Genomic DNA, 27,874 nt, shown 5'->3' on the forward strand with positions numbered 1-27,874 from the left:
TTTATATGCATCCCCTTATGATGCCTTACAAGTTTATGACACAGGTGGTATTTTTTTCCAGTTGTGTGGCGTTTTTGCCCATTAGGACTCAACTAAAAACCCGTGGCTTTGGCCGGGCACAGTGGCTCACGCCTGTAATCCCAGCACTTTGGGAGGCCGAGGCCGGCGGATCACCTGAGGTCAGGAGTTCAAGATCAGCCTGGGCAACACGGTGAAACCCCGTCTCTACTAAAAATACAAAATTGGCTGGGCGTGGTGGCACAGGCCTGTAATCTTTGGGAGGCTGAGGCAGGATAATCGCTTGAACCTGGGAGGCGGAGGATGTGGTGAGCCGAGATCGTGCCATTGCACTCCAGCCTGGGCAACGAGTAAATCTCCGTCTCACCAAAAAAATAAAATAAACCGTGGCTTTTATCCATGAAGCTGTTAATATATTGCCTTCTTTTGAAGTGGAATAAAACAATCTGCCTTCAGATAACTTAAAATCTGATATGGGAAATAAGATGCGCTGTAATAAATAATAGGAAAGAGAATGGGATAAGTACCAGAAGATTGTGAACAAAACCTAATTAATAAAGTAAAGGGAGAAAAAAAACTTTTATTTATTTATTTATTTTTTTGGTTGTTGGAGTAGGAAGAGACCAGTAGGTAAAGCTTTAAGGATAGCTAAAAGTTGGATTTGCAATAATGGAAGTGGGTGAGAGTATGACGCACACAAAGCAAAAAAAGAATCAATGAAATAAGCAAAAGCATGAGGGGTGGTCCTATCTTAGTTTTCCGAAGGGGCAAATAAATAAACTATGAGAGGAATGAACTAATGGCATTTGCAGCAACCTGGAAGAGACTGGAGACTTACATTCTAAGTGAAGTAACTAAGGTATAGAAACCCAAACATCGTATGTTCTCACTCGTAAGTGGGAGTTAAGCTATGAGGATGTAAAGGCATAAGGATGATACAGTGGACTTTGGGACTCGGGGAAAGGGTGGGAAGGGGGTGAGGGATAAAAGACTACAAATTGGGTTCAGTGTATACTGCTCAGGTGACGGGTTCACCAAAATCTCACAAATCACCGCTTAAGAACTTACGCATATAACCAAAATGCCACCTGTTCCCCAAAAACCTATGGAAATAAAAAATTTAAAAAAACAACAACATGGATACTAGGCTTAATACCTGAGTAACGAAATCATCTGTACAACCGCCATGACACAAGTTTACCTATGTAACGAACCTGCACACGTATCCCTGAACTTAAATAAAAAACAAAACAAAAATAAAATTCAAAAAAATAAAAATAAAACAGTCTGCCTTCAAATAACTTAAAATCTGATATGAGAAATAAGACATGATGAATAAGCAATATGAAAGGGAATGGAATAAGCACCAAAAGATTCTGAACAAAACAATAACATTAAGGAAGAAAAAAAAAAACTTTCGGTTGTTGGAATAGAAAGAGACCAGCAGGTAAAGCTTTAAAGACAGCTAAAAATTGGGTTTGCAATAATGGAAGCGGGTGAGGGTATAAGTTTACCAAGCAAAAAAGAATCAGTAAAATATGCGAAAGCATGAGGCCCTCTTAGTCCTCCAAAGGGCCAAATAAACCAAACTTCCTTGACTTTACCTACATCTTGAGCAGACAGCCATGCTGTACCAGTAACTTGAGCTTCAGACAAGTATTGTAATGGAACCAAATGAATCAGACTAATGATAGGCATAATTTTTATGATTATTTTATGGTATGATTCTATATAATTAGATATACAGAATAAGCAATTCATGAAGATTGATAGTGAGTATTTTTATGTAGCTAAACCACCGTAAACATTTTTCTTCCTTTCCTATTAATTTACCAAGGTTTGAAAAATCAGCATCTACTGATAGTTACTGGTGCCACGAATTCTTTCAGCTTCACTCATTTTACTCTCTTTACTCTTGGTTGGGGTAAGGACCCTGTGATGGATGGGGTAAGGACCCTGTGATGGATGGGGTAAGGACCCTGTGATGGATGGGGTAAGGACCTTGTTTGTGATGGATAGTGGGTTCTGAAGCACCTATTCTTACTGTAGGGTCCTTTCCAATTCAAGTTCTCCCCACTACCATTGTGGTCTAGGTTCGGTTTGCTACCACCACAACCAGCAGGGGGAGACATGCGCCCTTAAATCCTACATTTAGGGACTTGGGAATGGTTTTTTTTTTCCATCTACTTCTTTAAATTGTAACTTGCCTATCCATGTGAGGATTTGAGTTTTCAATCCTGCATAGGATACCATGAAGAGTCAACCATGGGCCGAGTTTTATTTGAAGATATTTTAAGTGTATTATCTGTTGTACAATTTAAAATATTTATAAACAATTGTTTAATAATTGTTGAATTTAAAATTAAAGTCATTTAAAAATATTTAAAAGTGGGCCAGGCGCAGTGGCTCACGCCTGTAATCCCAGCACTTTGAGAGGCCGAGGCAGACAGATCACTAGGTCAGGAGTTCAAGACCAGCCTGGCCAATGTGGTGAAACCCCGTCTCTACTGAAAATACAAAAATTAGCTGGGCATGGTGGCATGCGCCTTTAATCCCAGCCACTCAGGGGGCTGAGGCAGGAGAATTGCTTGAGCCCAGGAGGCGGAGGCTGCAGTGAGCTGAGATTGTGCCACTGCACTCCAGCCTGGGTGACAGAGCGAGACTCCGTCCCCAAAAAAAAAAAAATTTTAAAAGGAATTAAAATAGTGTAATAGGAGACGGTGAAAGTCAATGATCTAGTTTCAAATCCCAGCTCCTATCAATATCATTTTACAAAAGAAGGGGCATTTTAATATCTTTTCCATATACACAGGAGGGAAGATAGGACATAACCTCACAATTTAAAAATAGAATAATTTCGGGTGTATGAAAAACTTAAAGCTTTAGTCTTATTTTTCCAGTTTGGCTGAAGACTGGTGAAAACATCACCACAAGGACTGGCAGCAATTCTTGGACTGGTGTTTGGGAACCATTGATTTCATTTTCCTGAACCTCAGTTTGGCCGTCTGTAAAATAGTTATCCTCTAGTTTGAGTCTAGCATCTAGCATTATTGGTGCTGATCACTTCATAAGTTTTTAAAGAGGATTTGATGGAGTGGTAAGTGTGTGTCATGGGTCAGTGAGAGAAGAGAGGGGCTCCAGCCTGTGTGGGCAGGGGGATCTACAGGTGCCAGATGGCAGAGGCAGAGGCCAGTGATAGTGGAATGTATGACCTTTTTTCCCTCACCAGCCAGATTGGGCTTTGTCTCATATTTTAGGGGAGTATTTGGCAGAGCAGGTACACTAAAAGGATAATATTCAGGTTATGGTCAGGCTGTTCATATACAGGTGAAGGTTTTGATTTTAGAGGCAGTGTAAACCCTTCCCACATAGCCCTCTGTCTTCTTGCTGATACTTGAAATTCCTTTAAGGAATTGCTTGACACCAAGATACTCTGGAACCCAAGACAAATTCTTCCATAACAACACGTAGTGCTTATTATTTGCCAGATGCTGTCCTAAGTGATTTGCCTACATTTATTCATTTAATCCTCCCACTGTCTATGAGATGGGTGTAGTATCATTATTTTCTTTTTACAGAGCAGGAGGCTCAGATACAGAGGCCCATGTCACTTGCCAAGGTCACCAGTAGTAGGTGGTAGAGCCAGGATTTGAATTCCAGAGTCCTTGCCACTTTGCTTGACAGCCTCCATGTTAAAGTAGAAATGGGTAATATCTCAGCCTTTCCTGCTATGCTAAGGAGGAGGCCAGTGGGGAGCTAGAAGCACTATGAGGAATAAAAATAAAATCTTAAGCCCTTCAGGCAACTGGAATGACCCCCTCTTGGCCAAGCAGTCCCCAGAGAAACCCTGAAAACTGAATGTCTGGCCGTGATGGGGAGAGAGGTCAAACATGCCTTAGTATGCCCCTTCCTTATTAATCTTTAACCAGAATTATTTCCTAAAGAGTAAGCAGAAACCAGCTCTAGAAAACAAGTAATGGACAACCTGTTCCTTTATCACCATTAGCCAGTCACCTGAGGTAGTGACTGCACTCCCCCACCCTCTTTACAGTTTCAAAGTGACAGCTTGCCAGTTTCACAATGCATCCCTTCCTAAAAACTGACCACCATCGCTGGACTAGTTTTGGCTGACTCATGGAGGATGTGTAGTGAGGATTTTTGTGTCCTCTGCTTCACCTTTTGATGTCAGAATAAAACCGCCTTTGCAAAGATTATGACGGTAAGAGAAGTCTAGAATGGCTGACTCCATCTTGCTTTTGCCTCATAGGCTGGCTGTCCTCACTCATTCCTGGGTGTAGGCCAAGCTAACCATGGGAGGCATTTAGTTTATAATTTAACTTTGAAGCAAGAATGATAATAGGCCCTCCATGAAACTAACCCCCCCTTTGCTAGAAGGGGGTTACCGAAACCACTTTTGTAAAAGTAATGAAAGACCACAAGATTGGGATTATGGGATGGACCTGAATTCTGCTAAAATGTAGGTGTAATTAAATGATAACCAGCCATGGCTGGGCGCGGTGACTCATGCCTGTAATCCCAGCACTTTGGGAGGCCGAGGTGGGCAGATCACCTGAGGTTGGGAGTTCGAGACCAGCCTGACCAAATGGAGAAACTCTGTCTCTAATAAAAATACAAAAATTAGCGGGGCATGGTGGCACATGCCTGTGATCCCAGCTACTCAGGAGGCTGAGGCAGGAGAATCACTTGAACCCAGGAGGCAGAGGTTGCGGTGAGCTGAGATTGCACCATTGCACTCCAGTCTTGGCAACAAGAGCGAAACTCCATTTCAAAAAGAAAATAAAAATGATAACCAGCTATTGTTTTAGAAGTCACAAAATTTGTAACTTCCCCAAATGCTCCTATAAGTAATCACTATTTTAGAACCTAAGATTGGTCTTTTGAGATGTTTTTCAGACTTTTGCATTCTGGCAACTCATTGACTTCAATCAGATCTGCAACTCAGGAATCAACCAGTCCTGTGGGCCCCCTACCCAGAACTCAGCACACAAGGACTAATTTTCCACACCCCTATGATTTCTTCCCCAACCAGTCAGCAGCACCCATTCCCTAGCCCCCTGCCCACCAAATTATCCATAATATTATTGCCTCTCAGTTCTCAGGAAAACTGATTTGAGTAATAAACTCCCATCTTCTGCTTAGCTAACCCTGCAATAATTAAACTCTTTCTCTACTGCAATACTGCTGTCTCAGTGAATTGGTTTTATCTGTGCAGTAGGTAAGAAGAACCTGTTGGGCAATTACAAGAGGGCCAAAAACTCTACCCTTGGACCATGCTAACACCACCACTTTTTTTGAATATGGGACTTAGGAAGAAATATGAAGCTCAATTGCATATATGCTTGTTTCTCCTTTCATAAATATTCATGACTCCTATAGCTTACTGAATATTATATATTTGGCCATGCAGCTAAGCATAAGTTTCTGTTTGCTTTAGCCCTCCCTTGAAGTGATTGCTCTCAGCTTCTTCTGAAGGTTACACTTCCCAGCCTGTGGGCCTGCAGGCTGCAACCTTTTATGAGAAATAAAGCTCTCCCTTCCAGATTTATGAACTTTGTGATTCTTTAGTTGACAATTAGGTACAGGCACTTGTGTGGAAAGGAGGATGCCACGAATGGGGGCTGGGCACTGTAAAAGCATACTACAGAAAATGCCTCCAGCTGGTCATCTTTTTCTCTGTACATCATAGAGATAATTGAGGTGTGAGTGTGAGTGTGAGTGTGTGTACATGTGTGTGTGTGTTATATGCTGATTTCAACCCACATACCTGCCCAAACTATTCAGAAGCTGCCTTGTACCTGTTAGACCCTCATCCTGAATCTTTTTAGTGGAAAGACTTTTAAAGTATTTCCCCCAAAAGAGCATAAGGAACTTCACCCTAAAATATGGCTCCTAGATATAATGAGTATTTTGAGTTAAAGGCCCTTAGAGATCAACAGATTTTGGAAAAGACTTTTCCCTTATCTACATAAAGATCAGATGGACCTACAAGGAGAACAATTGTTTCCCAGCCCCCGCCCCTTATTATCTATTTTCTTTTCGTTTATTTTTTGAGACGTTGTCTTGCTCTGCCACCCAGGCTGGAGAGCAGTGGCACGATCTCAGCTCACTGCAACCTCTGCCTCCTGGGTTCAAGCAATTCTTCTGCCTCAGCCTCCAGAGTAGCTGGTATTACAGGTGTGTGTCACCACAACCAGCTAATTTTTGTTTTTTGTATTTTTAAGTAAAGATGGGGTTTTACCATGTTGGTCAGGCTGATCTTGAACTCCTGACCTCAAATGATCACCTGCCTCAGCCTCCCAAAGTGCTAGGATTACAAGCGTGAGCCACCTCGAATTTTTTTTTTTTTTTTTTTTTTTTTTTGAGACAAAGTTTCACTCTGCCACTTAGGCTGGAGTGCAGTGGTGTGATCTTGACTCACTGCAACCTCCATCTTCCTGGGTTCAAGCAATTCTCATGCCTCAGCCCCCTGAGTAGCTGGGATTACAGGCATGCATCACCACACCCAGCTAATTTTTGTATTTCTAGTAGAGACGAGGTTTCATCATATTGGCCAGGCTGGTCTTGATCTCCTGGCCTCAAGAGATCTGCCTGTCTCAGCTTCCCAAAGTTCTGGGATTACAGGCATGAGCCACTGTGCCTGGCTTCCTCCTCTTATTATCTATTGCAGAAAAGACCAAGAATGTAACCACACCTGAACAGACTCTTTCACAAGATGATGTCTCTCTTGCAGACTCACTCAGACAACCATTTAGAAATTAATCTCTGTTCCTCAATCCATTCATTCTCCCTAGCAACCATTTATTGCCAATCAACAGAATTACCTGTCCCTATCTCCCCCCTCCACCTGAAATAAGGCTATCTGGACCCCATTGGGAAGTGGGATAAGCAGTCTGTGGTTCTCCCTGTTTGCACATTAATACATTTGTACGCCCTTTCTCTAATCTTCTTTTGTGAGCTGATTTTTTTGGCGAACTTTCAGAGGTCGAGGGGGAAGCTTTCCCTTTGCCTCTATACCCCTTCCCCAACTAAATATGAAGTCGTCTATTTATTGAGATGAGAGTCTCTTTGTCACCCAGGCTGGAGTGCAGTGACATGACCTGGGCAACAGTGCAGCCTTGACCTGGGCTCAAGCAATCCTCCTGCCTCAGCCTCGCAAGTAGCTGGGACTACAGGTGCATGTTGCCACACCCAGCTAATTATCTTTATTTTTTAAAGATGGGGCCTTCCTATGTTGCCTAGGCCGGTCTTGAATTCCTGGCCTCAAATGATCCTCTCGCCTTAGCCTCGTAAGTAGCTGGGATTACAGGTACAAACTACCACGCCCGGCTTTGAAGTCTTTGATTTAAACTCACACCTTCTTTCTCTCTAGGCCACCCAGAAAGCTGTTCACTTGCCCCTTTGTGTGGAAGCATTTGATTTTTGGCTTGGAGGTTTTCCTTGGCTTCATATCTTGCCTCATAGGCTTACCTCCCTTCTGTCAACAGCCTTTGGATCCCAGTTGAGTTCACCAGCATGGGATTGACAAAGGACAGGGAACACAGACCACCACAGCAGAATGCCAAATGGAATTGGAGCTCTTTAGTGGAACTTGTTGCTTCAGTAACAGGAAGCTGGCTACAGAGATTAGGAATAGCCTCCACATAGAAATTATTTACAAAAATTGAGCACTTTGTGTCTTGTAGCTTGATCTAGACTGGCTTGTTTTGTAATTTCTTGGGTACTTCTCTGTCTCCCTCACTGGAGTCTAAACTCCTTAAGGGCTGGGATTATATCTAATGGTTTTCTCCCGCAAAGTAAATTCTGCATAGTAGATGTTCAACTAACTTGCTATCAGTGGGACCCGAACTTCCTGAACATTTAACAGTGGGCTCACACATCACTGAAAGGACTCCAGAGAAGGAAAAGACACCATGAAGGCAGGGAGTGAGTAGCTTCCATGGCCACAGGTGCACAGAAGCTCGTCCCTCTTCTTTTGTCAGTTCCCTGACATGCTCTACTCTCTGCCACCTCCAGGCCTTTTGCACACACCTGTGTGTGGCCACTGGGGAAAGGAGGAATGAAAGTAACTGTGACTCCCACAGGTTTTGCTCTACACTTGTCATTCTAGCAAAGAAATTCCAGAGCCTGCATTGTTCCTCCCACCCCTCTGAGTCATTGGAAGGTCTTTTCCATTCCAAAATTTACTCAAGAATGCCCTTGAATCCTCCTCCTTTATGTTTGATTTGGCTCATGGCTGACTCTATTTGGAATTCCATGAAGAATCTTATAAAACCTAGTAGTCAGTAGAGATGTAGTGGCTGTACTTTGCAGACCGAGATATACCCAAGAATGTCATATGCCAGTACTCCTCTCTCCAGCCCCAGGGAGTCTGGATGGGCCTTAGTCAAGTTTCACTTCACAGGATTGGCCAGCTGGGCTTGTTTAAGTCGGCACCAAAACAGGTTAAACAGGCTCCATATGTTGGGTTGAAGCCATGCCCAGTTGTTCATCAGAACTACCTGGTTTATTTTATCTCGATTCAGAATCTGCTTTCTTCACAGCCGATTGCCTGATCGCAGAGTCTAAGGTCTCAAAATTAAATCTCAAGCAGGAGACTGAAAAGCAAGCAGCCAATTTGCAAAAACTTAAATATGATATTGGGGTGGGGATGGGGCATGTTGAGACTCAGAAAACAATACCCCAAAATGAAGGCCTCAGAAAGCAGCCTCAAAAGCAAAAGTTTTTCTCTGATCTTCTCCTGCCCTCCTGTATCTCTGTCCCATTCTCTCCCCAGGCCAGCCATAGAAACTAGAATCCCTCTTCCCCAAGGCGGGTTAGAGAAACAGAACCCCTTTTCTCCAAACCATAAAACCTAAAAATAATTTTCCTTCCACCTTGCTGTGTAGAAACTGGCCATAAAGAAATTACCTGACTACCTTGTTTGACTGTATCTCATAAGAGCCCCCATTCCAGAGAGGGTCCTGCCCCATACCCAGAAGGAAGGAGTGCAGGCTCAGAGAGGCCGAGAAGAATCTAGACAGACAAGCCTCGCTGGGTTTCCCCACTCAGCTGATAGCATTTGATCACACTCTTTTTTGTCCAATCATATTTCTGCATGGCTGTCCATACTTTGTTGGACGTAAGCACAAAAATGAACAATTTTCTCTGTATCTTTGGGTCGTCATTCTGAAGTCTCCTGTGTACACATGTTAAATAAATTTGTGTACCTTCTCTCCAGTTGATCTGCCCCTTGTCAGAGATTTTCAGCAAACCTCCTGAGGATGATGGGGATGTTTTCCCTTGGCCCCTACAGGCATATATTCTTTTTTTTTTTTTTTTTAAATCTGTGTGTGTGGGGAGGTCCTTTTGAAAATTCAAATGAAAAAGATAAGTCCCCTTACACTTCCAAATTTGCAGTGGAATTTAAATTTATTTATTTATTTTTTTGAGACAGAGTCTCACTCTGTGGCCCAGGCTGAGTGCAGTAGTGCAGTCTTGGCCCACTGCAACCTCTGCCTCCCGGGCTTAGGTGATCCTCTCACCTCAGCCTCCCAAGTACCTGGGACCACAGCCTCATGCCACCAGGCCTGGCTAACTTTTTTTTTTTTTTTTTTATAGAGGCGGGGTTTTGCCATGTTACCCAGGCTGGTCTCAAACTCCTGAGCTCAAGCGATCAATCCTCCTTGGCCTCCCAAAGTGCTGAGATTACAGGTGTGAGTCACTGCACTTGGCCTGCTCTCTTTTTCTTGCTTAACATCAGAGTAGCTTTCACACATTTTTTTATTCATTTTCCAACACATTATTGTGTTTTTAGCCTAAAGACAGTGATATCAATACCTACAGTTGAGTGGAATCTTTACAAGGCAGCTTATTTGTCTAAAGTGTCTTGGAAATCCTGTGCAAACAAATGAGCATTGTCCCCAGGTATGAAAAAGGGTGATTTATTCACCCAGAACTTGGGGTTTCTTTAAGATGTTGAGTATCGTTTTTAAGATTTAAAAGGCTGCTTTTTTCTAGTAAAGTCTTGTCCCAGCTGGCATCACGGGACACGCTGATCTGGAGCTGTTATGGAATTGATGGCCATTCCCATGCAGAACTATAGTACGTTTGGTCTCCTGCTTTGTGGACAAGTATAATGGGATAAGCCACAGGATTTACCCACAAGGTAAATCCAAGAAAATTCACTGCAATGTCTTGTGCTAATAGTTTAATGAAATTCTCCCTCCAGCAATTTCTGACAGGGCATGGGGATTTTCTCCGGTGTCACCATACTTCAGCGGGAGTGACTGTGTCATCCAGGTGCAGGTATTCTTGGTTGTCCTTTACCTGTTGTCTCTTCTTGTCACACATATCTAAGAAAGCAGATGACAGGTTCATCTCTATTACATGGGGAATTACCAAGTGGTTGCCTAGCAACTCACACAGCACAGTCAACATGATCTCTTGTGGAATGTAGAGTGGTTAGCTTTCTTTTCAAGAATGTATTTCCATACTTCTTTTGGGTTTCTAGAAAAGAAGGTACGTTTCCTGGATTTGAGGTTAGTAAAATGGAATTTTGTATTGCTTTTCCCAGTATTTATTCTATAGTAGGCCATTATTGTAACAAACGACAATTATCTGATCAAATCATTAATACAGCAATTGTTTCACTTACGTTCAATTCAGTAAGCATCTTCTATGTGCCATATACCCTACTAGATACGGTAAGGAATTATAAGGATGCACAAATGTGGTCCCTGGTCTCAGGGAACCTAAAATTTAGTGTAGATGCTTATATGTTTAATAGATGTGTATAAATCACTTGTTTACACATGCGAAACACATAGCTACATATGTATGTAAAAATAAAGGTATCTTTATTTGGAAGAGTTCCTTTGTGTTTGATCAAAGGATTTTTTGCTTGTATTTAGATTACTGCCTTCATAGCTTACAGCTGCAATCAGTTCAAAAAGCTGTAATCAAAAATTGTAATCACTTTTAAGACATAGCTCCTATTGGAATCTAAGTAATTAGCGACTCTTAAACAGCTCTTGTTGGAATATGCCTCTGCCGCTGCTGATGTTATCAGATAGGATGGTGCTGCTCAGTGTCTGCACTGCAGTCTTCCTGCATAATTGCTGCTGTGGCGTTCACAGCTCCCTGCTTCTATTTTACACATTCCAGTTTAAAAGAAGCCCCTTGTCTTTCTTTGTCTACTTTGTAACCATGCAGCTGCCTCTCTCCCCTTAAAGAGGGACTTTGGCATGTCCCAAATCTTGCATTAGGGAATCCTTTGATTACTTCAGCTAACTTCTTTTCCACTGGAAAGACAGTTGCTAGACAGAGCCTGGGACATGACTAGCCCCTTTCCCATGAATTGACTCATCTGGTGAATTGTGGCATCTTCATCCTCAGGAAGGTGCCAGGGTATGGTGTGAAGTAAGTGTCCCTTGATGCAGCTGGTGCTTATTCGTTAGATTGTCCTCCTGAGTGAAATATACTGAGACTCCACTAAGCAAAGAGGAAGCTTTTGTGGATAGTTATGCCACAGCCCCAGAATTCTCTTCCACCATTTTGGCTAGCGCTCTTTAGTTTCTCCGTTTGCCTTCCCAGTCCCTGTGCAGGGCCTGCCCCTTGATCGTTTTCTCGGCCGTCCAGTTCCCTTAGATCCCTTGAGAAATCGTTTGGACCTCTTGCCTTCACACAGAGCCCCTGACCTTTGCTTCCCAATACAATGTCAGCTAGAAGGAAGGGGACAAAGGGTAGAAGGGGACTGTGTGGGACCAAACATTGTACAGACGTTTTCCTTAAGCTTCCTCATTTCATCCTCATAACCACTTCTGCCTAGCTCTTCACAGCCCCATTCCACACATGAAGTTCAAAAAAGTGCTACACAGATTGCTCTAATGAGTACTGCCATAGTCTCCTGTCTCAAGTCAGTTTTTCGCTTAAGATCAAGCCAACCAACATTTACTGTGTACTGTGTCCCTCCCAAGGGGTTAGGAGCACAGTAAAGCATAAGGCCCGGTCTCTTCTCTTAAGGAGTTCCCAGAATGGTTCTATAAGTGCTATAAGAAAGATTTGGGAACACAAATAGGAGATGAGTTAGTTTAGGTAAAGGATGGGAGATCAGGAAGAGACACTTAGCCATTTAGATCTGGAAGATTGGCTAACAAGAGAGAACTCTCTATTTACCTTTAAAAATGGGCCTAGGGCTGGGTGCGGTGGCTCACGCCTGTAATCCCGGTACTTTGGGAGGCCGAGGCAGGCAGATCGCCTGAGGTTAGGAGTTTGAAACCAGCCTGGCCAACATGATGAAACCCCGTCACTAATAAAAATACAAAAAAAAAAGTAGGCTGGGCACGGTAGCTCACGCCTGTAATCCCAGCACTTTGGGAGGCTGAGGCAGGTGGATCACGAGGTCAGGTGTTCAAGACCAGCCTGGCCAACATAGTGAAATCCCATCTCTACTAAAAAAATGAAATAAAACTAAAAAATAATTAGCTGGGCGTGGTAGCAGGTGCCTGTAATCCCAGTTACTTGGGAGGCTGAGGCAGGAGAATTGCTTGAACCTGGAAGGCGGAGGTTGCAGTGAGCCGAGATCGTGCCACTTCACTCCAGCCCGGGCAATACTGTGAGACTCCATCTCAAAAAAAAAAAAAGAAAAAAAAAAAGGGCCTAGAAAAAGCTGGGTGTTGGCCAGGCACAGTGGCTCACGCCTGTGATCTCAACACTTTGGGAGGCCGAGGCGGGCGAATCACCTGAGGTCAGGAGTTCAAGACCAACCTGGCCAACATGGTGAAAGCCCATCTCTACTAAAAAATACAAAAATTAGCTGGAAGTGATTGCAGCCGCCTATAATCCCAGCTACTTGGGAGGCTGAGGCAAGAGAATCGCTTGAACCCGGGAGGCAAAGGTTGCAGTGAGCTGAGATCACGCCATTGCACTCCAGCATGGGCAACAGAGCAAGACTTCGTCAAAAAAAAAAAAAGGAAAGAAAAGAAAAAAAGGAAGAAAGGAAGGAAGGAAGGAAGGAAGGAAGGAAGGAAGGAAAAGCTGGATGCAGTAGTGAATGCCTGTAGTCTGAGACCAGGCTGGGCAACATAGCAAGACCTCATCTCTAAAAATAATAATAATAAATAAAAATTAATGATGGACCCAGAGCGGAGATCTGTTGCCCTTTGATGTTGGGAAATCCTTTATTGCTTGAATCTAAATCCTTTATGCTGCAGTTTACACTGCATTTCCTCTGATTTCAACTTCAGTTAAAATAGCGAAAATCTGTGCCTCATACCCTAGTCACTCAGAGGTTTTTTAGCAAGTCATATCTGGCTCACTACCCTAGCATAGAAAAGAAACTATTTTCCTCTCACCCCAAAACCCTGCAGCTAGACTTTTCTAGCTGCTGCACTAGGAACAGTTTCTAAGAGATTCCTCCCACTAGGGCCTTCCCTAGAAGGGTGGAGGTGGGCAGGGCAATCAGCTAGTCGGGCTGCCCCAGATAACTGCACTTGGAAAGAGTCTGCATTGTAAGCATTTCTCATGGTGTCTTCACTGAAGACAGAATTTTTGAAGTTAAATGACATATGAAAGACAGGAATAAAGTACAGTGTCTCACAACATCCCGTACGAGATTTTTACCAGCCTGTGGCTCATATTAACCAAGGAGGTCATATTGACATCTAGACCTAAATTTCATTAGCTCTGGTCTCCTACTGAAGGTCTATAGAACTTGCTAGTCATCCCCTCACCCTGCGAACTCACCCTCAGTTATTTCTGGGAGACCCCCGAAGTATCTCCCATAGGTTCATAGGCAAATCCACTATGTTCTTCCACTTCAGCCTCCCCATTCATGGTCTGCTATTCACAAGCTCCTTAAAAGGGGGTACCTTATCAGTGTCTGTGGCCTCCATAAGAACATTGTTCTTGCAGTGGTCACTCCTGTTGCCCTGCTGGGAACAGCATTCTCTCCCTTCTCTCCTGGGGCCACTCTAAGCCAGCAGGTCACCAAAGTGGAGGGTGGGATAGGGCAGCAGGGACCTCTCACAGACTGGCTGCACTTTGTTAAGTGCGTTGTGAAGCAAAGCTGCATATATCTTTAGTTGCACAAAGCCTCACACAGTTACTCCTCTTTCCATTTATTGCCCCTCACGCTTCCCTCACAGGGGCTGGAAATGAGTCTCTCAAGCCATCATAGAAGATAACAGCTCATCAATACCTTCCGGTACACTTATCTTTCTCCCCAGAGAGCTCTGAACCCAAACAAAACAACTCCCACAAAACCAAACAAATAAAACTCAAAACCCTCTTCAATTCAAAATAGCAAAAGTATGTCAATTGATGCAAATACTTACCAATACTTGGGTGGACAGAAATGAGAAGGTTGGTGATGTTTTGTACACTCCATCCCATAATTCATAAAATCCAGGAATAGTGGGGGTTTCTCATATAACTTGAAAAGGAAGTCAACTTATCTGCATAAGAAACACAATGCATGAAAGCTCCCATCTCATTGGCAATCTGTGAGAATGCAATCCTGGGAGAAATCTGCAATGGTTGTAGTCCAAAATTTAACAGTGCTTTGTCAAATGGACTTCTTGCTATACCAGAATTTTCTCTGTAGGCTCCAAGAAACATCCACTGCACCCTACTCCAAAATAAACACACAGAAATTAAACTCTTTCAATCCAGATAACGCAAAAGACAAAGATAGAAATGGGATTGCCCTAAAAGTAGACTTCACAGTATGGTGGACAGAGCTCAGGATATGGCATTAAAGGTCTTATTCGAATCCAGGCCCGGCCACTTACTAGCTGGAATCCCCTGAGAAAGTCCCTTTTCCGCCAGGCACGGTGGCTCACACCTGTAATCCCAGCACTTTGGGAGGCCAAGGCAGGCGGATCACGAGGTCAAGAGTTCGAGATCAGCCTGACCAACATGGCGAAACCCCATCTCTACTAAAAATACAAAAATTAGCCAGGCATGGTGGTGCACGCCTGTAATCCCAGCTACTCAGGAAGCTGAGGTGGGAGAATCGCTTGAACCCGGGAGGCGGAGGTTGCAGTGAGCTGAGATCGTACCACTGCACTCCAGCCTGGTTGACAGAGCGAGACTTCCTCTCAAAACAACAACGACAACAACAACAAAACAAAAAAAACCTGTAGAAATTTGCTTTTGCAGTCTAAGTATATTCTTAGTTTAAAACCAAAGTGTTTTGTTACACTGCTATTTGTTTAAACATCCCTGTTTCAGCATTAGCTTTAGCCACAGAGAGTATCTGGGACCAGAAACACAGGATCTCTATTAAAAGAACACGAAACGTCACTTCCACACGACCTGCAATTTCTAGAATGGAGAGAAACCTTCAATAAACATTTAGTAATAGCATGCAACAAAGGCAAGTAAAGGCTGTAATAGAACACTGGCATGGTGTTCTTAAAAGAATAATAGTATTTGTCTTGTATTTAGCCAACATAAGGATGTATTGCTCTTGTTTTCTCATGGTGGGAGATATGAAATTATGAAGAGATAGCTACTGGATCAAAATAGGAAGAAATGATGCCTGGCAGCTAGAAAAACTATTCATGTGCATTGATTACACAATAAACAAGTAAATACATAAGTAGCTCTTCTTAACCCATTATTCTAAATCTTCAGTGATAAATCACTATACTTCACAAGGATCTACGAATTTTGCAATGTATTAATTTTAAATTAATTTGTTTATTTTTTATTTTCATTTATTTATTTTTTTGAGACAGAGTCTCGCTCTGTTGCCCAGGCTGGAGTGCCATGGTGCGACCTCAACTCACCGCAACCTCTGCCTCCTGGAGTGGATTCTTGTGCCTCAGCCTCTCAAGTAGCTGGGACTGCAGGCACACACCACTATGCCTGGCTAATTTTTTGTATTTTTAGTAGAGATTGGGTTTTGCCATGTTGCCCAACTGGTCTCAAACTCCTGGGCTCAAGTGATCCACCCACCTCAGCCTCCCAAAGTACTGGGATTACAGGTATGAGCAACCACACTGGCCTAATTTGTTTATTTTTATTATTTTTATTTTTTTGAGACAGGGTCTTGCTCTGATGCCCAGGCTGGAGTGCAGTGGTATGAACATGGCTTACTGCATCCTCAAACTCCTGGGCTCAAACAATCCTTCTGCCTCAGCCTCCCAAAGTGCTAGGATTAATTTGTTTATATAGACAGGAGGAGTTCCAGAAAAAACATTTTCCTGGGGTCTGGCGTACCTTAAGGGTGGTCTTGACCACTACTTGGCCAACGGTGCCATGGATTTCAAAGATATTAGAATACATTAAAAACATGGATCTTAGAAGAGATGTAATGCAACATTTAGTCTCTCAGAAAAGGCAAATTTATTTCTTTCTCACTTGAGGTATTCATTGCAGATTGGCAGGATATCTGCTCCACACAGTCATTCAGGGATCCAGGTTCTTTGCATTTTCCTGTCATCTCTTAGGGCATCATTTTTATTAGCATGGCAAAGCTGGGTCTCAGGCAAGATCATGTTCTGGTTCAAGGGAAGGGGAAAGAGTAAGGATGAGACATGCCCACTATCTTTTTTTTTTTGAGTCTCACTCTATCACCCAGGCTGGAGTGCAGTGGCATGATCTCAGCTCACTGCAACCTCCGCCTCCTGGGTTCAAGCAATTCTCATGTCTCAGTCTGCCGCATTCCCACTATCTTAAGGCCTAGGTGTAATCATCTCTTCTGCCCATATAGTGCAAACTTAGCCATGTGGTCACACCTAACTGCAAGGTATCCCCCAAGTGACTACTCACTCCAGGGCTGGGACTCACATGTACTAAGATTTGAACTGCAAGGAAAATTGGGAAATGCTATCTCCAGCTGGGCAACTATGGACCCAACTACATATATGTTACTATGAAAAAAGGGGAGGAAAAATCTTGGTGAAACTCTGGTAGTCTCCATTTTAGAGATCCATCTGAATGAACCATCTCAGATGCTAGTTTATCCTAGAGACACCTGAAAGAGTTATTGTTTGTCACCTGGAGGTTGATTTGGACAATCATGGCACAGGTATTATGCTACCACTCAGCAGAGTCTTTAAACTTTTAGCTGTCACCTTAATTTAAGAGTGAGCTTCTTTTTGGTATAAAGACTTTGGTAGGTCAGGTGTGGTGGCTCACGCCTATAATCCCAGCACTTCAGGAGGCCGAGGTGGGCAGATCACTTGAACTCAGGAGTTTGAGACTAGCCTGGGCAACATGGCGAGACTCCGTCTCTACTAACAATACAAATAGTAGCCAGGTGTGGTGGTGCGCACTTATAATTCTAGCTACTCTGGAGGCTGAACTGGGAGGATTCTTTGAGCCTAGGAGGTTGAGGCTGCAGTGAGCTGAGATCTCACACTGCACTCCAGCCTGAGAGACAGAGTGAGACCCTGTCTCAAAAATAAAAAAAAGACTGTGGTAGCTATGTATTGCTTTTTGTCATCAAGAATCCTTTCACCTGTCTCCTAGTGGTAGTATGCTGACTTTCCTCTTGGGAACCCCACTTTCCCATTCTTGATGTCCCACAGACAGAGTTGACTCCACTCCCAGATCCAGAAGTGGTTATGTGACTACAACCTGGCCACTTAGGCCATCACATTCTCCAGCTATGGTGTCTTGCTTGATGATGGATTCATGTTCAAGTCAGAGCCAGTTCAGTGGAATGAGACTTTTGCTGGGACTGCAAAAAGAAAAGCACTTCATGTTTTTTCCTCACAAGTCTCAGGCATAGGAAGAGGTGGGACTGGATTGCTGGCAGCCATCTTATCCCAACAAGAAAATGCTATGGGCCGGGCGCGGTGGCTCACGCTTGTAATCCCAGCACTTTGGGAAGCCGAGGTAGGCGGATAACGAGGTTAGCAGATCGAGGCCATCCTGGCTAACATGGTGAAACCCCGTCTCTACTAAAAATACAAAAAATTACCGGGGCGTTGTGGCGGGCGCCTGTAGTCCCAGCTACTCAGGCGGCTGAGGCAGGAGAATGGCGTGAACCCGGGAGGCGGAGCTTGCAGTGAGCCGAGATCGCGCCACCGCACTCCAGCCTGGGTGACAGAGCGAGACTCCGTCTCAAAAAAAAAAAAAAAAAAAAAAAAGGAAAAGGCTATGGAGAAGAGCAGCATCGGGGGATAAAGATAAAGCCAAGTCCTGGTGATATTGTTTGAATCCCTGGATCAAGCTTGGCCTGAACCAGCACAATGCCTAATCCCTGGTCTGCTCAGTTATATGAAACAGCAAACCAATTTAAAGTCATTTAGAGGTGAATTTTCTGTCACTTAGTGCAACCAAGAGAGTAATAACTGATGCGAAGGCCACATAGACTTGGCCTTTTTTTTTTTTTTCCTGAAGTATAAATTCCCTTAGCATCTGTGTGGCCCAGCACTACCCTGGATCCCCTTAGCTGTCTGGTCACTGAACGGGGACTGCTACTTGGCCGTGATTCTCAACTAGGGGTGATTTTGCCCCCAAGGGACAATTTTGTCATGGGGTTGGGGGAGGCGCTACTGGCATCTTGTGGATAGAGGCCAGGGATATTCCAAAACATCCTACAATGCGCAGGGCAGCCCCCGCAACGAAGAATAATCCAGCCCAAATTGTCGTTAGTGCTCTGTAGATTGTTTTGGCTGCTATAACAAAATACCTTAGACTGGGTAATTTACAAACAATGGAAATTTATCATTCACAGTTCCGGAGACTGGAAAGTCCAAGGTCAAGGCGCCAGCAGATTCAGTGTCTGGTGAGGACTCATTCCTCTTAGATGGCACCTCCTTTGTGTGCTTGCATGGCAGAAGGGGTCAACAAGCTCCTTCAGGCCTCTTTTATATAAGTCTTAATCCCATTCATGAGGGGAGAGCCCTCAGGACCTAATCACGTGGCAGGCAGATAGTCTGAGGTCAGGAGTTCAAGACCAGACTGGCCAATGTGGAGAAACCCTGTCTCTACTAAAAAAAAAAAAAAATAGCCAGCTGTGGTAGCGCACACCTGTAGCCCCAACTACTCGGGAGGCTGAGGCAGGAGAATTGCTTGAACCTGGGAAGTGGAAGTTGCCATAAGCCGAGATCGCACCATTGCACTCCAGCCTGGATGACAGAGCAAGACTCTTGTCTGAAAAAATAAATAAATAAATAAATAAAACGAAGAATGTTAGGAGCCTTCTCTCCTATAAGGTGTGAACAACTAAGCTTGTTTAGGTCCTGAAATGTCACTGTCATTGTCAGCATAATAAATGCTTTGTGCTGTAATAATGCAGAGAATCGGGATGTCTATTCCCCAAAGCCTCTGTGATGGAGAAGGTGGGCTTTCCAGAGGCTCTGACTGTGGAATGTGTCTAGAATCCTCTGCATGTTTTCCAGGTTCACCTCCACACCCTCACCTCTGCTCAGCTGGGTCCTTGCTAGGAGCTGGAACCTGCCTGGTGCGTCTCTGATCGCAGCCCCATGCTCTGCCGACCCTGAACTCTCCACAGCCCCAGCTCCTGCCTTGTCCTGGTGTCTTCTGCCAAGGGGCACCCTTCTTTAAAAAGCCAGACTCTTTTTTTTTTTTTTTTTTTTGAGATAAGGTCTTGCTCTATCACCCAGGCTGGAGTGCAATAGTGTAATCACGGCTCACTGCAGCCTCCACTGCCTGGGCTTAAGTAATCCTCCTGCCTCGGCCTCCTGAGTAGCAGGGGGGACCACGGATGCACAACAACCACTCCAAGCTAATTTTTAAAAATTATTTGTAGGGATGAGGTCTTGCTATGTTGCCCAGGCTGGTCTCAAGCTCCTGGCCTCAAGAGATCCTCCTGCCTAAGCCTCCCAAAGTGCTGGGATTACAGGAGTGAGCCACTATGCCCGGCCCAAGCCTGACTCTTAAAAAAGGACAGAGCTAGTCCCAAGCTTGTGCAAGGACAGTGAGAGAGGGGAGACCCAGAGGTAGCCAATTTTTTTCCCCAGTAATTAATAAGACATTTAAAGGACTTACCAGATCACCACAGCTCCATCATCCCCGGGGAATTGTTTGGTTTAGCAGAACTCTTCCCACCCTGCCCCCTTTTGCTTTCTTCTTTCCTTGCCCAGACCCCTCCCCCACTTAGTTGACGTTGCACAAAGCTTTCAAAAAAACAAGTTTTGTTCCCAGGTCAGCTATATCCTCCCAGGAAGTTTCCCCATCCCAGGGTGAAGTCAGGCCAACACAGGGTGAAGAGTTCGGAGGGCAGGGGCGGGGGAGGGGTGGGTGTTTTGCACGGGACAAGGAGTTCTTTGTTGTTGCTGTTTTTCTTTGTGTCATTTCCAGAGCGATAGGAAGGAAAACATAGTAAACATTCTTCAATTCTGCACAAAAGCTGAGAAGGGATTTTCTTCAGGAACCTCCCTGTGGGTCAAGGCTCTGCCATGGCGGGGGGGTCGGGGGTAAGAAATATAAGACCCAATTCCCCGTGGAGGCGGGGATTCGGTGAAACCAATCCCTTGAATGTGGGATGGAACCAACATGCAACTCAATTTGCTTTGGCTCTCACTGTGCATTTGAGCTAAAGCAAGGGAAGCATTTCCCCTTCCCCTGGCTGAAAGCTCAGCTGACCCTGAGGCTCTTCTGGTCATGCTTAGGTATGCGCATTTTATGTCACGAAATCCAATATCGACTTGGAGATTTAAAGCAGCCAGCCAAAGATATTAAATGACCCTTGCATTTTTCTTCAAAGAGAAATCTTCTTTCTCCTGCCCTAGTTAAGGCCTTAGTTGGGGGCTGCCAGCTGCCAGGGACTGGGCATGGTGGGCTTTTGTCTAATCTCTCCCGAATACCCCTCTCCCCACTTGCTGGTTGCTTTCAGAGTCTAAGTGGAGGTGGCCGGTGAGGATGCAGGGAAGCGGATGGGGAGCAGGGCAATAGAGCAGTTTTTACTTGACTGTATGATTGCCAGCTCTCTGGGTGTGGCAGATGGTGAAAGCTCTTTCTGGAGGGTTCCCTGTGTTCTTCAGAAGTTCCCATCTCAGCCAGGCGCAGTGGCTCACGCCTATAATCCCAGCACTTTGGAAGGCGGAGGCAGGCAGATGACTGGAGCCCAGGAGTACTAGACCAGCCTGAGCAACATGGCGAAACCTCATCTCTACCAAAATCACAAAAATTATCTGGGGGTGGTGGTGCATGCCTATAGTCCCAGCTACTTGGGAGGCTGAGGCAGGAGGATTGCTTGAACCCAGGAGATAGAGGTTGCAGTGAGCCGAGTTTGGGCCACTGGACTCCAGCTTGGGCAACAGAGTGAGACCCTGTCTTAAAAAAAAAAAAAAAAAAAAAAAGAACTTCCCATCTCTAAGGTTCTCTCCTGAAGTTCCCTGTTCTGCATCTCTGTTTCAGGTATGGCTATGACTCCATCTTTAACCCCTAGAAATCCAGCATCCTCTTCCAACTTCTTCCTGCTGACATCCCTTTGCCCTTCTCGGAGGCCCTACAGGACTTAAAATGGCCCCCACCTTGGCCCTCTCTCCTGCCATGGTCCATCTGACCCACATCTCGCCCATGGGAAGAACTCACGCAGCCCCTTCACTCATCCTAATGCAGTCCCTCCTGGCACAGTCCCATGGAGGCCCACAGCTCCGAGTGGCTGCATGGAAGCCCCCATCACGAGGCTTGAGTTGAAGGCAGTAGGGCCCCTAACTCCTTGGTGGGGTAGCTTATAGCACGGCTTTGCCCTCTCTGGAAGTTCCTATTTCCAAACTCTCCCCATTCTCCGCACTCTATATTGTTGGTAGGCTGAGGGCCCTGAGTGCCGTGCAACTGGTTCCCCATTATTTCCTTTGTAAATACTACATATGGGAGTCTGTCTCACGTTCAGTTTGCTATCTGATATTGTGGTAGCCTGCTTCCACGATGGCCCCTCATTGTCCCCATCTCCTGGTATTCACATCTTTGTGTCTCCTCCCTCCCTGAACAGGGTCGACTCTTGTAGCCACTTGCTATTGCAGAGCTGATGGCATGCATCTTCTGAGGCTAGGTCACTGTTGTGTGTTTAATGATGTCCCCCCAGAAGATATGTTGCAGCCCTAACCCCCAGGGCCTATAAATGTGACCTTTTCTGGAAATAGTCTTTGCAGTTGTAATCAAGAGTTGTTCTCAACTAGAGTGGGCCCTACATCCAATGACTGGTGTCCTCATAAGGAGAGAGAGACACAGAGTAGACAGACACAAGGGAGAAGGCCATGTGAAGATGGAGGCAGAGATTGGAATGATACAGCCACAAGCCAAGAAACATCTGCAGCTGTCAGAAGCTAGAAGAGGCAAGGAATGATTTATTCTTTCCCACTTATTCTTTCAGCAATGAACACCTTCCATGTGCCACCGTTCTGACCCTGCTGACAACGTGGTTTCAGACTTCTGGCCTCCAGAACTGGGAAAGAGTAAATTTCTGTTAAGTCATCTTGCTTGTGGTACTTTGTTACAGCAGCCTTGTGGATCTAATATAGTCATAAGAGACATTGTGACCTTCTCCCTGCTCTCTTGAACCACTCATTCTGGGAGAAGTCAGCTGCCATGTCATGAAGCTACGCAGGAAGGTGTATGGAGAGGTCCCCATGGCAAGAAACTGAGGCCTCCTGCCAATAGCCAGCACCATCTTGCCAGCCATGTGAGTGTGCCGTCTTAGAAGCAGACTATACGGCCCCAGTCAAGCCTTCAAATGACTGCATCCCTACTTGACATTTTGACTGTAACCTCATAAGAAACCCTAAGCCAGAACACCAGCTAAGACACTCCCCAATTCCTCATCAAGAGAAACTGAGATAATTATTGTTTTAAGCTACTAAATTTTGAGGTAATCTGTTATGTAGCAACAGATAACTAATACTGATATCTGTCATATTGGAGCTTCAGTGTAACTTGGAACAGAAAGAGTTCCATATTATAATTCTTAAACATTACTTGGAATGGTTAGGGGCCCCAGTGCTATTCTCTCTGGGGATATTTCCAGCAATGGGCCCCACAGCCATTTATAGTGAGTTGTCCCACTTACTCTTTCACCAGTGAGCACCTTCCATGTGTCAGATGCTATATTAGAGACTGGGGCTATAGAAATGAACAGTCTTTTGGGAGGCCGAGGCAGGTGGATCACCTGAGGTCAAGAGTTTGAGACCAGTCTGACCAACAAGGAGAAACCCCGTCTCTACTAAAAAAAAAAAAAAAAAAAAAAAAAAAAAAATTAGCTGGGTGTAGTGGTGCATGCCTGTAATCCCAGCTACTTGGGAGAGTAAGGCAGGAGAATCACTTGAACCTGGGAGGCGGAGGTTGTGGTAAGCCAAGATTGCACCATTGCACTCCAGCCTGGGCAACAAGAGTGAAATTCCATCTCAAAAAAAGAGAAAAAAGAAATGAACAGCCCTGTTCTTCATCACTTAACCAGTGGTCATTATGGTCTCTGCTAGTAGAGCACTATGGGCAAGAAGGACAGCACTGCTTTGCAGAGAATGGAAAAGAAAGACATCATTGAGGCACTGAGAGGAGAAGTATTCAGTGGTATGACCCTGAAGAGACAAGAAGAGGACCAAGTTCAAGAGTCTGCAAGAACAGTGGGAGGTAGAGCTGGAACTAGAATCCAGACACTCCACTTCTAGTCTTGAATTTGTGCTTCCTGAACTACACAGAGGCTGGCTCATGGTACCAGGGTCTCTGAAGATACCTGGAGGCATGGTCTTGAATCCTGCTGGGATAACTACTCTTTGGATAATAATTTCTCTTTGGAAAGGCAGGGTACAAAGCCTTGGAATCTTGTTTCTGCTCTGCCATCTTAGCTAAATAACTCCCTTTGGAGATCCTTTGAACCCTGATATATCAGCAAGCCCCTCTGAAACATCATAAGCCTCAGGGCAAGAAGGCTGGCCTTCTCCTCCATCTGAATCCTAGCCCTTCTTTTTTTGAGACGGAGTTTTGCTCTTGTTGCCCAGGCTGGAGTGCAATGGCGCGATCTTGGCTCACCACAACCTCTGCCTCCTGGGTTCAAGTGATTCTCCTGCCTCAGCCTCCTGAGTAGCTGGGATTACAGGCATGCAAAACCATGCCCTGCTAATTTTATATTTTAAGTAGAGACGGGGTTTCTCCATGTTGATCAGGCTGGTCTTGAACTCTTGACCTCAGGTGATCCACCCACCTCTAGCCCTTCTTAGTAGTGGTGTTTTCTAAACAGGTTAGATCAGAATTTGACACCTACTGAAATCTCCAGGCTGGCTCCTCCCAAGGTCAAATTGCCCATCTTGCCGATGAGAACAGCCTTCACTTCTTGAGCATCTACTCAGCAGCAAGTGATTTCTCTAATCTTCACAACACCCTCTCAAGGCAAGGGATCATGGGCCACACTTGGCAATCTAGGAAAGTGAAGTTCAAGAACAAGCTCCAGGACACACGGCTAGTGGCAGCGAGGCACAGAGCTGGGACTCCAACCCAGGCCTGTCTAGCCCTAAAACTCCTCCTATCCACCTCCTCCTTGCTGCCACAGAAGGTGACTCAGAGGTACTCAGTCTGGAGAATTCAAGCCAGTATCCCAGGAAGTGGAATTTTCTCCAGTGTTCTAGGAAGGAGGGATTACCATGGCATGGGGTGGGCCAGGTAGACACAAGAGGCAGTGAAGTTACATAAAGTGGTGATTAAAGAGAATGGAGTCTACTGTGATTTGGATATGGTTGTGTCCACCTAAACTCATGTTGAAATTTGACCCTCAGTGTGGTGGTGTTGGGAGGTGGGGCCTAGTGGGAGGTGTCTGGGTCATGGGGGCAGATCTCTCATGAATGGCTTGGTGCCATTCTCACAGTGGAGAGTGAGTTTTCACCCTGGCAAGACTGGATTCTTGTAGGAATGGATTTGTTCCTAAGACAGTGGGTTGTTATAAAGCCAGGATGCCCCTTGGGTTTTCCCTTCTTTGCAAGTGTCCACTCTCCCTTTGACTTTCCGTATGTTGCAGCCCTCACCAGAGGCTGAGGAGATGCTGAGGCCATGCTTCTTGATTTTCCCAGCCAACAGATCTGTAAGCTGAATAAACCTCTCTTCTTTATAAATTACCCAGTCTCAGGTATCCTGTTATGGCAACACAAAATGGACTAAAACAGGCGGGTGACAGATTGTCCAGGTTTGAATCATAGCTTCTCCTTGTTCACCACATCTCAGGTTCTTCATCTGAAAACTGGGGATAAGAACATGTACCTCCTTGGGTTTAGGGGAAGATTAAATGAGATAATGCATGTGAAATTCATGGCAAGAGTAAACTGCCCATTACATCTTTCTGCTATTAACATTGCTATTGACATTACTTTCCCTCCATGGCCACTAGACTCTTGTATCAGGCCAATATTTGAAGAGAGACAAATTTAAACGAAATAGATGTAACTTGGAGGATGATGGCAGAGAAATCTGTGGCTTGACGGTTGTTTTTCTTTTTTTTTTTTCTTTTTTTTTTTTCTTTTGAAACAGTCTTGCACTGTTGCCCAGGCTGGAGTGCAGTAGCGTGATCTCGGCTCACTGCAACCTCTGCCTCTGGGGTTCAAGCGATTCCTTCCTCAGCCTCCCTAGTAGCTGGGATTACAGGTGCCTGCCACCAAGCCCGGATAATTTTTTGTATTTCTATAGAGACAGGGTTTCACTATGTTGGCCAGGCTGGTCTCAAACTCCTGACCTCGTGATCCACCCACCTCGGCCTCCCAAAGTGCTGGGATTACAGGCGTGAGCCACCGCGCCTGACCTTGAAGTTGTTTTTCTAATTTTTTTTTCCAGCTCTAAGACAGCTCCCTGTGTAAGATGATGAGTGTGATTAATTGCAATCAGCTCCTTTCCATGTAATGAGGGAAGCTGGATGTCATCCTCTGGCTTTTGTCCAAGTTGATGCAGTTATCTATTGTGTCCACAGGATGTCGCTATCAATCACGCTTCGACTGAGTACAGCCAAACCAGGATACTCAGGGACTTGGAACCTGTTCAGACTTCCATTTAGTACAGACACAGCGCCAGGGGGCTGAGCATTCTTCAGCAACACCCTCTGGACCCCTTCTCTACACCATCATGCTGTATGAGCAGAAGGGTTGGGGACATGAAGGAGCAGCTCAGCTAAGGTGACCCAGATGGTTGGGCTCAGAGCTGGAAGAACATCGTGGTCTCCTGACTCCCCAATTCCTGCATCTGTCCCACTTGTAAGAGGCTTGCCAAGAACAGGAGCTTTTGTTTGCAGGTCTCTAGGGATGGCCACCGCAGGGAGTGTGATTTGAAGATGGGGTCGGGGTGACATTACAGTCCCCCTTTAGGCTCTGCTGGGTTGCAGGCCAGCTCTCCGGGCTGCCTTTCTGATGGCTGCTATTTTAAAGGCAGATAGGATGAAATTAGCAACTTTTATCATTAAACTAGCAAAGGCTCAGGAGGGGCAGCCCCCTTCTGGGAATGTGCCTAGCTCCTGCTCCAGAATGGAGGAGTCTCTGTGGCTCTAGGGGAGCTGGCCTTCTATGGAGTCTGAGCAATGTACTGCACAGGGAGGAGAAGACGCTGCCAGAAGATACCAGTGTCTCTATCCAGAGATGTTTCCAGGACACCACGTTAAGCAGCAGAGACACTAGAAGCCAAGGCCCATATGGTCTGGTGTGGATGTGTGCCTCCTGTGCCTCAGTGGCATCATCTGTACCATGGGAGGTGTGTAATGAGGGGTGCGATCACGTCTGTGAGGGCACATACATAGTAGATGCCCAGGAAGTGCCAGACCCCATCTCCTTCCCAGTTTCTTTAGAGCCTTCTGGAAGGCATGGCATAGCCCAGTCCTGAGGCACTGCTTTTTCTTTCATGGATGATCAGGAGCTTCTGTGATTTCTTCCCCCTCACTCTTCATTTTGCCAAGATGTTGCCCATAGTAACCTCAGCAGTGGAGCGAGGATGCTGTACTGTTCCACTGCCCTGGGGCTGCACATCCATGTGAGCAGGGCTGACCCATCCCGGAGCACTTTGCCCTCAGAAGGCAGCGTCACCTGCAGGAGCAGTGCCATGGACAGCTCTGGCGTGTCCTCCAGGGCCCTGGCATGGTCAGTGAGAAAAGGCCCCTGGGGCGTGGGCTTCTCCCATCAGTCAGGTTCAGAAGGCTTCCTGGGGTGGGTAGAGACGCTCCCTACCCAACCGAGTTATTGAAATGACAGGAGGGGGAAGGGAAGGTCTGGGCATGTGGCACTGTGATTTTTTTTTCTTTCTTTCTTTCTTTTTTGGAGACTCATTGGGGTAGAAATGAGGACAGGAAGAAGTACAATCCGTCTGGGATTGGTTTATTTTTATTGCTTTTTAAAATCATGTGACTAATTGGTGTTCATTGAAAAAGAGAAAACAAAAATAAGCCAAGAGAAGACAGCAAAAATAATCTGTTAACATCTTGGCAGATATCCTTTTTCTCTGCATAGAAACAGAGAATACTTTTGTTTCACTTATAAAATGTTTCTTACTGTACACAGCTTTATAACCTGCTTTTTTCTTAATGGGACCATATACTAGGACATGTTTTCAGGCCAACACATAAATATACTTCACTTGCATTGATGCTATTGGCTCAGTGGTGTTCTGGTGGTTGGTAATTTACCCTGTCATTCTGTCTCCCTTTACTCAGTGGCGAAAATGACCTGGGCACCTGCACCTGGGCCTGGGCTGGACATTGGTCCTTGGCAGATGGGGAAGGTTGGTGACCAGCAAGGCACAGAATAAGGACACACGGTCCCAGCAGACCCTTGGGATGACCTTGACCACTTGGACCTTGGAGAGAGAGCAGGGAGGAGAAGAGCAGAGGGCAAAGCCACATGGAAGGGAGGGTGCAGATGGCTGGTGGCTGGAACTCCTGGAGGCTGAGCAGTGAGGGTTGCAGGGGAGAACTGGCTCC

The 27,874-nt window shown here is 45.2% G+C and overlaps 2 long non-coding RNA genes across 3 annotated transcripts; one reads left to right on the top strand and one right to left on the bottom strand.

Annotated features, from left to right (window-relative positions):
- Positions 1 to 10,026: 10,026 nt before the first annotated feature.
- Positions 10,027 to 20,163, bottom strand: LOC116485068 (uncharacterized). 2 transcript variants are annotated; one of them, XR_004252737.2, is made up of 3 exons: positions 19,987 to 20,163; positions 14,352 to 14,471; positions 10,027 to 10,370 (listed from the first exon to the last, which is right to left on the bottom strand). It is a non-coding gene; the product is annotated as an uncharacterized LOC116485068 (long non-coding RNA). The 2 variants fall into 2 exon arrangements; XR_009210376.1 differs by lacking the exon at positions 19,987 to 20,163 and adding an exon at positions 16,384 to 16,492.
- A 359-nt stretch (positions 20,164 to 20,522) lies between these two features.
- On the top strand, positions 20,523 to 27,541 carry LOC116485069 (uncharacterized). The gene is made up of 3 exons (XR_004252738.1): positions 20,523 to 20,609; positions 24,947 to 25,009; positions 25,886 to 27,541. It is a non-coding gene; the product is annotated as an uncharacterized LOC116485069 (long non-coding RNA).
- The last annotated feature ends 333 nt before the right edge of the window (positions 27,542 to 27,874 follow it).

This window comes from Hylobates moloch, unplaced genomic scaffold, assembly GCF_009828535.3.
Source record: "Hylobates moloch isolate HMO894 unplaced genomic scaffold, HMol_V3 SCAFFOLD_16, whole genome shotgun sequence".
Classification (NCBI taxonomy): domain Eukaryota; kingdom Metazoa; phylum Chordata; class Mammalia; order Primates; family Hylobatidae; genus Hylobates; species Hylobates moloch.